This window comes from Delphinus delphis, chromosome 3 (genome assembly GCF_949987515.2).
Source record: "Delphinus delphis chromosome 3, mDelDel1.2, whole genome shotgun sequence".
Classification (NCBI taxonomy): Eukaryota; Metazoa; Chordata; class Mammalia; order Artiodactyla; family Delphinidae; genus Delphinus; species Delphinus delphis.
Genome location: NC_082685.1, coordinates 141,708,422 through 141,721,410, shown reverse-complemented (window position 1 = coordinate 141,721,410; position 12,989 = coordinate 141,708,422).

Sequence of the window (12,989 nt, the reverse complement as noted above, 5' to 3'; positions counted from 1 at the left end):
TTTGATCAGCACCCATCCTCTGTGTTTCTGAAGAGGCCCCCGTTACCATGCTCTTCACCAAGACCTTTAGAAATAACGCAGGAGGGGAGCCCCACCATCTTTGAACAGTACCTATGGGCTGGGTGTGCGAGTGGAAGGTTCTACAATTGAAACAGGGTCCCTGACTTCCGTGGGGTGGAGAGGCAGTAGGAGGGGGCTAGTGGAGGGGGCGGGGCAGAGGAGAAGCCCTTACCAGATGATGACGAAGGGGAGGGTGTTTACCATGATAAGCAGAAGAGTTGACTTGTAATAGGAGTGATCAAACAAGCATTTTTGGTAGAGAATTCCCTGGCGGTCCAGTGGTTAGGATTTGGTGCTTTCACTGCCAGGGGCTGGGTTCAATCCCTGGTGAGGGAACCAAGATTCCGCAAGCTGCGTGGCCAAAAAAATTTAAAAAGAATTTTTGGCAGAAGTTTGCCGATTCTGAAGTTCCATGTGTATGTGTATTATCACAGCCCTATTTGCATAACTGAAAATAATTTTCAGGGCGAGAGACTGTAGATTTGCCCAATTTGGGGTGATATAAACATGTGGCCGGGGAGAAGCCACAGTGAAACACCACTGCCCTCTCAATTCCTGACTCCCTTCAGAGGCCCAAGGAGGGAGGAAAGGAGTGCCACTTTGACACAGGCAGACACTTGGACACCAGAGAGGCGTCGGGGGCGCCTGTACCTGCCCACCGCCTGCCCTTCAGCAAAGCCAACATGTCCAAGTTATTGGGAAAGAACAGCTGGGATAAATGAACTTGAAGAGCTTAATTTAACTAGTCACGGGGAAAATATGTTTTTTTTTCTTGATTTCACATTTTTGTGTCCAGCTAAAATGATCAATTCAGTGACAGAATTGAGACTTTCGGTCTATAAACACCAAAGTGACAGCATGTCCTGCTGATTCACAGTTGACCTGTTTAGCATGGGGTAATATTCCTCATACACAGAAGGGACGTGGACCTGGGAAGATCTCACTTTATTCAGACTCAACCCATCAGATCTCAAAGAATTATAGTCTAAGAGAACTCAGGCCACAGTCTTAGAACTCTCTTTCCTATTGATGAAAAAGGAATTTCCAAAGACAGTTTACAATGGAAGACCCTCCTGCTGGCAGAATAGTGAATGAGATAGTGTGCTTGGGCAAATATTCAATGCACTCCTAACGCAAACCTGGTGGTAAAGCAAAAATCCCTGACTCAGCTAAAAACCTGAACTATTTTGATAAACTAAATTGAAAATATCTCTCTTAGGTCCTGATGCCTAAAAGTTATCCATAAAAGTCATCAAATATAATTAAATAATTTCCATATCTTGTGACCATGTGTCTGATTTGAGCTAAGCTACAATGGCAGAAAGTAATAGTAGACAGAAAAATACATGAAGGAGTTGGGTACCGTAGGAAGGACCCTGCAATAACATCTCGAGGACACAGTATGGCTTCTTCCTCCTAGTTTTCCAAAGATCTCTGAAGACCATTTACCAAGGTAACTGGGTACTTGGGAAAAACATTACTTTGACACTGACTCTAAGCTAACAGATTCTTAGAGATTAGAGAGGGGGCTTGTGGAAGCCATGTGATAAGTGACAGTTTGTCCAAATCCACCTGGGATACAGCTTAGTGAGATCCCAAGCATATTATAGTTATTTCACCAGCCCCTGGGTATATAGTTAAAATTAATATTCTAACAGTTAGAAAAATCCCAATCTGTGTAGTAAGATATCTCATGGTAAGAAGGACCCAAAGAAGATTCAAAGAGCCCTACCAAACTGGCAAAACAAAAAAAGTAATACAAATTTCCTGGGTTAAGGGACGGAGGTATTCATATAAATTAGTGCTACTTGAAAGATCCAGGGGTGGTGATTCTCCAAAATGAGGATATTTACCTCAGAGCGATATTGCGATCATTAAATGAGTTAATACATGTGCATGGCAAACTATAATCCCTTAATAAAACTTAGCTGCTATTTCCACAATGATTAATAATTACAAACCCTATTTAAGTCTGCCTGGGGGTGTGCAGAAGACACCCCGATCTTGAAGAATTACTATAGGTTATTGGAGGCTTAATCAGGGATTACACCTAAAATGCTGTCACTACATTGATCATTTTAGTTGGACACAGGGATCCTAGAGTTTAGGTAAGAGAATGAAAAGTAAATCCCCCCCAGTATAAGAGCTTTCCACCTCAACATTCCCTTGGGGCTTCAGTGGTCTGAGGCACATCAGGATATCTCCTCCAAGGTGAAGTTTTGTCAGTGCCTTTACACCTCCTACCAAGAGGCCTTTGGCCTGAGAGGCTGGGCGGCCTGTTCCAGGTGGGTTCTGGGGCTACCAGACCAAGATGGCATTTCCCTCCTCCCGTGGATGTTCTGAAAATACACTCAAGAAACAGAGCTGCACATCACCTAGCTCTGAAAGCCAGTGGGATGGCGTTCACAGGTTCCACAGGATAGCAAACAAAGAAGCAGTTGTCAGTGGGTGAGCCCTCCTTAACAGCTATCCCTCCAGGGCTCAGTGCGGTGGGAACAGGCAGAAACACCCATCTTCCCTGGAAGGGGTTTGACAGCATATTTTACAAACGGATGTTGCCTGAGGGTCTCGCTTCTAGTTAGCGTTCATTTAGGTGCTGACCGCATTCCTCCAGGGAGCCCCAAAGATCCAGTGGACACTTCCCGGTCTTCTCCCTCTGGCTCACTCCAACAATATAACTAAGCCACCAGTATTGACCTTCCTGTCTTGAGACCAACAATGTTGCAGAAAGAGGCCATTCCACCCACCCGGCTCCCAGTGAGTGAGCAAGAAACTTTTGTCGCTTGTTCCTGCATTACTTAGCCTATGCTGACTGATACTTCCTCTTTACCAAGTGTCCCATCACCCAGAAGCAGTGTGCTCTGTGGAATGGTAAGGTGGCTTAGGCAGTAGGCAATTACAGTGCCAGTTTGGTGCGCTCTCCTGAAGGTGGAGACACCAGTCAAAACCAATGAGCATATTATGCAGTTTTTCCCACGACGTGGTTAGAGATCTGAGGAGAAGATGTAGAGCTAACCGCAAAACTTCGCCTCCCCTCTCTGAAGCTCCAGCCTCTGTTGCTGTAGAAGCTGTTTTAAGCAGGGAAAGAGGACTTCTCCCAGGGAAACCAACAAGAGCCACATGGACTTGGAAGCTGAGTATGCCACCTGGTCAGTTTGGGCTGCACGTCCTACTGGGTGAACAGGCAGAAGCGTCTCCGTTTCCTGGACTCTTGCCAGCTGCGGTCTGGTTGGGTCCTACTAGGGAGCACTGACTGGATATTGGAAAGTGAGCAGGGCAGAGGACACACTTGTGCTGTTTCTAGGTGCTGGAGGTATCTTTCCAGCAGATAGTAATGGACACCTCTATGCTCTGGTGGCCTTTGACAGGTGCAGCATTGCAGCGTGGAGATTTCCTGGAGCCTACAGTGGAACATGGTGCCCTCTCAGTGGTGCCAACACTAGCCACAGTGTCCCCTTGGCAAGCCAGCGTTGCCATCTGTGCTTCCCATTAGGGATGTCCCAGCACCAGCTGTGGGAACCCCGTGTTCCGGGACTGCTCCAGGTGGCAGCCCCTCTGCAGCAGTCCCGCTGGCTGCGAGACGCCCCCGGCAGCGGGGACGAGGAGCTCCTGGCTGTGGATGAAACCACCTCCTCTTCTTTGTTTCTGCAGCCGTGGGGATAGAAACTTCTTCCTTCAGCTACGTTTCTCTGCATTGCCTGGCCTCCCTGATCTTGCTTTCTTGGCCGATTCCATGTTTTTGTAAACAATTTCCTGAATGAAATCCTTAGTTAGAAATGTTCAGCTTGGTATCAGCTTTCCGGATCGGACCCCTGAACGATACACTATCCATTTTAAAAAGCACATCCCGAACACCCTCCCCTCCCTGAAGTCTTATCTGATCTCCCATCCAGCAGTAATATACGAACTATTTGCGATTATTTAATGCTTTTCAAACATCTTTTGACATTTGTGATTTTCCATCTTGTATAAAATTCACTTATTCTGTCCCACTCGATTTCCATTAGATGTAAACACACTGAAGGCAATCACCGAATTGCAGTCATTTTTTTAATCTCCTACAGCAACTAGCTCGGGTACCATGAACTCAGTTGATGTTCTGAGAAAATATCAGTTGATCTGAATTGCTGTTCTAAACGGGAACCTACGATCTTATGGTATCGTCACTCATCAAGATTCTATTGCCTTGGCTCTGCTGTCGTAGTTGTACTCATAGCAATGAGTAAATTTGGGGGTTAAAAAAGAACTGTGGTTAAATTGCAAAAAAAAAAGAAAATTCTATCCATAATTCCCCAAACTGAAATGAAAGTATTTGTACACCCTAATTCCTGCCTTACACTCGTTCTTTCATACACTTAAAACAGTGCTTTCTGCAAACATTATCTCATTTAAACCTCACATTGATGATGAGAAATAGGAATTGATACCCTCACTTACAAACAGTACCAAAAGGCAGAGTTTGGGCTCCTACCCAAAATACTAACGCCAAAGTCCAGCATTCTTTCTTGCCTTTTGTCTGAAGTTGGGTTCTGGTAAGTCAAGGATTGGATTTCTCTAAATCTTTTTTCCCTGCTGACAAATGCCATTAGACATCCAGACGGCCATGTTTTATACAAAGGTACAAAAGAGCCGATTATCTGTGATTCCTTTTTCATAGGAAATAAATGGGAAAATGACCTTTTTATTCCTCTGGCTTAGAGAATGTGGACAACCGTGTTCTCAATTTCACAGTTCATTGCGTGAACATTTATTAGATTAGCACTTGTTTAAAAATGCACCACAGAGCCTCCCAACAGCTTGGCAGTCGCGTTTTGATTGCTTTTCAGAATTGTACTGCCTGTTCTCCCAAGACTGCGACCAAGGTTTAACGAGTTAAAACTGAAATGCCGCAGGCAGAAGTTGAATGCAATCCAGGCAAGGCTCAAGTTGTTACTTTTTCCCACCTGTTTGTTATTTGATTTTTCACTGGTGCCACTTCTTGTCTCAGGGGCTGATGTTATAGGAGCAGATCTCCTTTCTCAGAGTAACTTATGTACCCTGATAGAGAGGGGAGACTCCTTCCATCATGAGCCCCGTATTCGCCCCCAACCACCTGAAAATAGAGCCCCAGGAAGCTCATCTTGGGTTTGGCTGGAAAAGACTTGTTCTGTGGCCAAGCAATATGAGGTGCTATCTGAAGGATGCTGGGGATGGCCAGGCATAAGTGTCATTCTCTACACCACAACCCTTGTCTTCCATTGTGGTTGATGCCTAAATTCCACCAACAATAAGTCATTTTTTCCTTTCCGTCTGGTTCTTGAGTCCTTATTCCTGAGAAATCTATCGCGTTGATTTTGCTTCTCTCGTCATGCTCAGTCCCCCTCTCTGATCAGACAGTTTGGGCTCCAGAACCTGAACCACTCACTTGCAACCACCAACCTAATGTGGGCAAAGTGCTTAGGACACTTCCTGGCAGATAGTAAGTTCCTCCAACAATGGTAGTTATTACTGCGATTGTTTTCATTATTACTATTATTAGATTTGTTTTGTTGCCCAGATCAGCGAATCACGATGGCTGATGTTTACTGAACACATACTATTCTAGGTATTGTTCTAGGCACTTATTTTGCTATCTCATCATTGCAACCACCCTATGAAATAGGTATTAATACCTCATTTTAAGGATGAGGAAATGGAGCCAGAGACTTAAAGCATGTTTCCCAAAGCTAAAGGGCTAGAAAGGGGCAAACCCAAAATTCAACTGTCGGCACACTTAAGAGTGGAAGAATTGAAGGGAGGGGCCGCAAGGTGAGTCTAGCAGACACGTCACCTACTTCTATGAGGGCTGGGAGATAGAGCCTACCTGAAAAATACTGAAAGGAATTTGTCTAGACAAAAGGAAAAATTCAAAGGCTTGTGTCATTGAGGAGTAGTATGGGCCCTCTTTCTTCCCCAAACTTTTAGAATGGGGCACATAATATCTGGAAAAGGCTGGTGTCAACTGAAAAAAAAAAAGCACAGTGTGAGAGCTGTGAGTTAAGTTTTATTTGGAGCAAAATGAGGACTTTAGGCCAAGAGACAGCATTTCAGATAGTTCTGAGAAACTGCTCCAAAGAGGTAGAGGGGAAAGTCAGTATATATGTGATTCTGGTGAAGGGGGTGTACATGCACTCAAGTGCATACTTTTTAAAAAAAAATTTATTTATTTTTGCCGTGTTGGGTCTTCGTTTCTGTGCGAGGGCTTTCTCTAGTTGCGGCAAGCGGAGGCCACTCTTCATCACGGTGCGCGGGCCTCTCACTATCGCGGCCTCTCTTGTTGCGGAGCACAGGCTCCAGACGCGCAGGCTCAGTAGTTGTGGCACACGGGCTTAGTTGCTCCACGGCATGTGGGATCCTCCCAGACCAGGGCTCAAACCCATGTCCCCTGCATCAGTAGGCAGACTTTCAACCACAGAGCCACCAGGGAAGCCCTACAAGCACGTACTTTTTGCAGAAGGCTACTGCTAATGTCATGAAGGTTACTGCTGGTCACGAGGAGCAGACGTCACCTTGAAGGATTTTAGTGCTTTTCTAGATACGAGGAGATGCAAGAATTGGGCTCATCAAGTTTTCTCCTGAGAATATGTAACTATCTGAAGGCCTGTTCTGCCAGGTTTTCCCGGAGCACAGAGTGCCTCATTCCTGATCTCCAGCCTGAACTCCTTTCAGGGGGTGTTGAAGGGCAGCGGCTGCAGCAGCTCGTGATTTAATCCTTGTAGAGGTAGATGGCAAGTACCAGTTTGTAGCTGGCACTGGGAATGGCACACCTTAAGGCAGAAGATGTATTGGGAATATGGTTCTCAGCCTTCCTTTGTTCACAGCAGACATATGTGGTGGGTGACTTCCACGGGGTATGTTTAGGTTTGCGTACAACTTCTGGCCCTGACCTATAGATCTCTCTTCTACTCCTCCGCTCAGGGAAGCCCACTGGAAATTAAGTGAATTAAGTAATGCCTTTGGACCAAATAACTCTAGAGAGCATTGTTCTGGTGACCCCGGTGGGCTATCTCCAAGGGGAACCTGACCTTCCCATGCTCCCTGCAGGGTATCTGTGGGTGTAGTCATACCGACGGCTCTACCGTGAGAGTTGGCATACTTCTTGATCGAAAAACAGGAGATGGGACTTCCCTGGGATAGAAAAACGGGAGATGGGACTTCCCTGGTGGTCCAGTGGTTAAGACTCTGAGCTTCCATTGCAGGGGCCACGGGTTCGTTCCCTGGTCGCAGAACTAAGATCTCGCATGCCGCACGGTGCGGCCAAAAAGTTAAGAAAAAGAAAAGAAAAGAAAAACGGGAGTGAGGGAAAGGACAGAGGTATGACTGCACAAACCCAGATCTTGCAAGCACACATCAGGCGTGGTTGAGAAGAACTTGGTCATGTCATCTCCCCAGATTTCCAGCTTGGCAAACCCATGCTCTACTCCCAGACCCAGGCTGCAGAAGGAGTCCAGCCAACCGTGGGTTCTGGGTGGGGGGCTGAGGCTGGACTGACAGCCAGGAGGGCAAAGCGACTGGTGGAGCAGAATCAGTAACCATCTCTCTGGTGACCAGTCTGGCTCTTGGGTCTCCTGTGGTCCCCTTTCCCTGCTCTCCTGTCCTACCTTTCCTGTTCTCATCGCCTTCCATCTCGGCAGCCACTTCCCAGTAACAACGGTGTCGGCAGTGGAGGCCCCTGTCGCCATGTTATAACCCGCCAAGTTCCAATTTCATGTCCCAAGGTGGGGAAATTGTAACTGAAAAGGAGCACAACATGAAATATGAAAGTACATGAAATCACCAAAATGGAGTTCAGAAATTTAGTTGTGGTGCTATATTGTACATTGTGTTTATCAAAATAAGTGTGCCCCTCTGTTAGCCCTGAGTACAGGGAATGGGGGGATCTACCCCACTCTTCTCCATCCCCAACTCCCTGGAGTTTCCAGTGAGAAATCTCTGTCCCTTTCCCTTCTGTCTGGACTTCCTTTCCAGTCCTCCCAGTTCCCTCCTGCTCTTATCACCCCGCCTCCCGTTTTTCTGTCCTGTATTCCTTCCCTCGCCTCATATTCTCATCTTGCTGCCCCTTTCCACCTCACCTCTCTCTCTCTTTTTTTTTTTTTTTTTTTTGCGGTATGCGGGCCTCTCACTGTTGTGGCCTCTCCCGTTGCGGAGCACAGGCTCCGGACGCGCAGGCTCAGCGGCCATGGCTCACGGGCCCAGCCGCTCCGCGGCATGTGGGATCTTCCCGGACCGGGGCACGAACCCGCGTCCCCTGCATCGGCAGGCGGACTCTCAACCACTGTGCCACCAGGGAAGACCTCATCTCTCTTTTAAAACTGCTACGTGATGGCAAATGACAATGACAAACCGGATATCTGACTAAAAGTGACTTCCTGCCTTCTTCTAACTCTTTTTTCTGGAGAGTTGGAATATGCGTGTAAACATTTTTCTTTTCCCACACGGCTTGTACATTTTTAGTTGGAAATGGTTTCATGCCATGGCAAAGCTTTGATAAGCAGAAGCTATTAACTGAGTTCCTCAATTACCTGTATGTTTTGCAGTGCCGTATTTTTAGGAGAAAGGTAACTGACAAGACAGCAAGCATCATGAATTTTGAAAATTTGAATTTTGAAAGGATACTCCTATATAGTAACCTATTGCCACACAAAATGATGTATAACAAATAACTGCAAAACTCAGTACGGTAAATACTTGTTGAATTCTGCTCACTCAGCTGCAAGTCAGCTGCAGGGCGGCTGATCCGGGCTGGGCCGGGCTGGGCTCCAAGCTGTAGGCTGGTTCTGTTTCTGTTCTATGAGTCTTTCCTCATCCTTGGATCAATGAGATTCTTGGAAACGTTCTTCTCATAGAAAGGACGGAAGTCCAACTGGCCAAGCCCAGTTCAAGCTTCTGTTTGCATCATATCGTATAACATCCCACTGGGCAAAGCACCTCCCTTGGCCAAGCCCAGTGTTAAGGGGTCGGGAAGGATACTTTGCTTCTAGTAGGAGGAACTGCAAAGTCACAGGATAAAGGGTCTGAGTACGGGGAAGGCTGAGGAAATGGGGCAACTGAATTCAACCTACCACTCCTGGGACAGAAGCTGCTGCATTTAAAGCCTTGAATAGCCAGCAATTAGATGAAACCTTCACTTTGATTAAACTTTGGTGGCATAAGGAGCCCTCCTGAGGCAGAGGCAGTGGGGTGTGAAGGAAAGTGGGCACAGGAGTGTCCCTGAGACACCAGTCAGCACTCTTCTCACAAAGGATCACTTTCCAGGACACTATCTGCCTCCTTTTGTAACCTTCAGGTTGTCACTTGTCTACTTAGAGCCTCCGTGTTTAACCTGTAGAATGGGCGCAAGGGGGTAGAAAGGACAGTATGAACTGCATGAACTCTGGGTTTCCTTCACACTGAGGAGTTTGTTTTTGAAAAAAAATACTTAAAATATCTTTCCTTCCCTTGTCCCACTCTCCCAAAGCTAGATTCACCTAGCAAGACCTTAACCCAACTTTCTGCCTGTGTCACACCTAAACCCAAGCCAGCTCGTTATCCTGAAGGGAATCACACAGCAGGCTTGCCCAGCCCATCTCAAACTTAGGACCAAAAGCTCCAATGGGCTCTTATCACTACTGGGCAGTTGTTCTATAATCTCCTAATAAATGCACTTTCCAACCTTATCTCTCCTCACATTTCCAATATTTCTTCCTTGCCTCATGGTCATGGGATGACCTTACTTTATAACTTTGTAGACAATATTGAAGCAATTAAAAAAATACCTCATTTCCCCTCCAATTTCACCAGTGGACTTACAGCTGTGCTCACGCATGGCTGACAGAAGCAACCACAGCTCAGACACGTGAAGGTCACGTAACACGAGTAAGAAATAAACCCTTGTGTTCTGTTCACCACTGAGATTTTGGAGTTATTTGTTACTGCAGGATAACCTAGCGAAAGCTGACTAATATATGTTTCCTTTTAGTTTATCACACTAATACAGTGAAAGCGACTCTGTCATGGAAGAGTCCATGATCTAGAGTTAAAAGACCTCCATTTGAAATCTAGATTTGACATTGGACTCGTTACCTTGGGTATATCACTTGACATCTCGACCTCATCTTCCTTGTTTGTAAACTGGAAATAATAAAATTTCATGTTTTTAAAATTATTATTATTTTCTACTCTAACCAATAATAATAATTACTTCCACTTTTTGCTCTCTTATTATTGAGCTCTTACCAGCCACTGGGGCCAAGCACCTTCCATGGGTTTAATCTTCCCCACAATGTCATGAAGTAGGTTTATTATCCCCATTTTACAGATATAGAACTCAAGACCTTGCAATATTAAGTAATCTAGCCATGGTCACATAGCAAACAAGAGCAGATACAGGATGTTTGCTGAAGCTGAAACTATTGAACTTAGCAAGGATTTCAACTTTACAATTAGAAAAGAAAGCCCCCAAGAGGGAATTTATAAACTCCAACCCACACACTTCAGAAGTTTAGTATTTTTAAGATTCATTGTTCTTAATTAGCTTACCTAACACAACAGCATTGTGCCTAGGTGAGAACTACATTACATTTGATTGTTTCTAGATCTTTTTTAAAAAAAGGTTTTCTTGCTTTTGGCCACAAGATGGCGCCCAAGGCCAACAAGCTCTAACAAGCTGCCCCTGTTTGACCTTAAGTCACTTCCCAGCACAACTTTGCCAGATATTCTGGCACTTTCACAACAGGCCTCACACGTTGCTGACACCAGAGGGTCCAAGCTGGAAGAACCGATCAACATCCATGGGGTTCCGGACATCTGGACACCTAGGCCAACACTGGGACTATATTTGGAATTTTTTTCCCATAAATTTGTTAACATTTTCCCAAACCAAATAAATTTACCTTGGAAACTCCCGTCATTTCCAGAAATGACACGCCTGTCTACCTCTGGCCAAGATCTATTATTACAGGTGTTACCATTTAATGCAATGAAATAGGTATTTATTGTAACAAACTTTGGAGTTTATTATTACATTAAAAGTCCCACTATACTACTCAAGCATGGCTCACGTCGCAGCACTATGGGCAAAACCTGGGGACTTACTCGAGATGCCGGATTTCAGGATCTCCTCCGGACCCACTGGGTCAGGATCTGCATTTGAATAAGATTCCCCAGTGACTTGTGGGATCCAATTTCAGGTTGAGAAGCGCACGAGAGCCCATTTGTGGTCTTCCTATAAATTTTCTTTAAAAAGTGCAGGCAGATGCAGCTGTAAGGTTCTGAGCACAGCGGGTTTTCAGCCCCTGCTGGCATGTGTGCTGGGGTTCTTGTGCTGGGGTTTAATCTGCACCAGGGGCTCTTGTGCTGGGGTTTAATCGGCACATTACACAGTGACCTTGATGATTGATTTATTGACAGTTAGATTCTGTCCTCTCTCTCTCTCCTTTCTCCTTCCCACCTTCCATTCCACTCTCTCTATGGTATCTATATCAAGGATCCATATATAATATTTGTTTAACCAGAACACAACAGGTTACCTTACAAAGGTGTCCCTGAAAAAGCATTTTTTCAATTTTCAGCTCCTTGGAATATTGGTGTCACATCCATTAGCCCTGGTAATCAAGAGCTGGTTATATTCTGAATCCTGGGATAAACATACACCCACTTACAAACTCACACTGCGAAAAGGATGAAAAAAACTGATTACGCATCTGTTTCTTCCCTACCACGTTCACATCAATCCAATACCACTTGCATATTTCTTTAAATGCTTTGGGATCTTGCTTTAAAAATAGCAACCAAATATTCCTGATGGTCTTTGCTTTAATTCTCATCTGGTCCTTCCCAAACCTTTTCTGTCTGATGCCCAGCATCTGAGGAATAAGGTGAATCCTCCTGGAAAGCTCTGGCCTGGACCAACCTTCTCGCTGCATCGTTCCAGGGGCAGTGACCTCCTTAGTTTCATATGCCACCAACAGAGTGAAGTGTTACCTAAAAGAAGAAGAGTTATCGAAGGGTAAAAAAGGGTCTAGAGGAGCACAGGTGAAGAGGCCTAGATAGATGGGGAGAGAGAAGATGGGAGGAGGAGTTGGGAGGTAGGAGGAAGGAAGAGTGAAGAAAAAGTGCCAGTGATACAAGGTAATAATTACAATTAATGATAAGTATAGCATTCCCCATCTCCTGCAGAATTAAAACCAGGGCCCAGGCTTCCCTGGTGGTGCAGTGGTTGAGAGTCCGCCTGCCGATGCAGGGGACACGGGTTCTTGCCCCGGTCCGGGAAGATCCCACATGCCACGGAGCGGCTGGGCCTGTGAGCCATGGCCGCTGAGCCTGCGGGTCCGGAGCCTGTGCTCCGCAACGGGAGAGGCCGCAGCAGTGAGAGGCCCGCGTACCGCAAAAAAAAAAAAAAAAAAAAACCCAAGGCCCATAACCTGTCCTCTTCACATTTCCTCAAACTCCGCCCGAGAATTCCCACAGTGCTATGGCCATGCCCACCTCACCTCCGTCAGGGAGCACAGCCCGCAGGTTCTTGCTTCAGGGATTTTGCATTGATCTCATCTGCATTGAAACAGGCTTCCTCCAGGTATTTACCTGGCTCACTTCCTCCCTCTGGAAGTTTTCTGCTCCACGTCTCTCCTCAGGCCCACCCTACATAAAACTTTACAAACACACCTCTCCCACCCACTCTTAATCCTGTTTTATTTTCCTTTTCAGCCTTTATCACCTCCTGACATCTTTCATATCTGTTTCTTTCTCTGACTTGCTGTACCAGAATTTGAGATGCAAGACAGCAGGGACTTGGTTTTGCTGGCGATGGGACCTCCAGCACCGAGGACAGTGGCTGGTCACAGTCAGGGGAAGTAAATCTCTGTGCAGGTGAGCCTGTTAACGCAAGTTCTTGTGCCTAACGCGCAGTGAGGCCAAACTAACGGAAACATCAG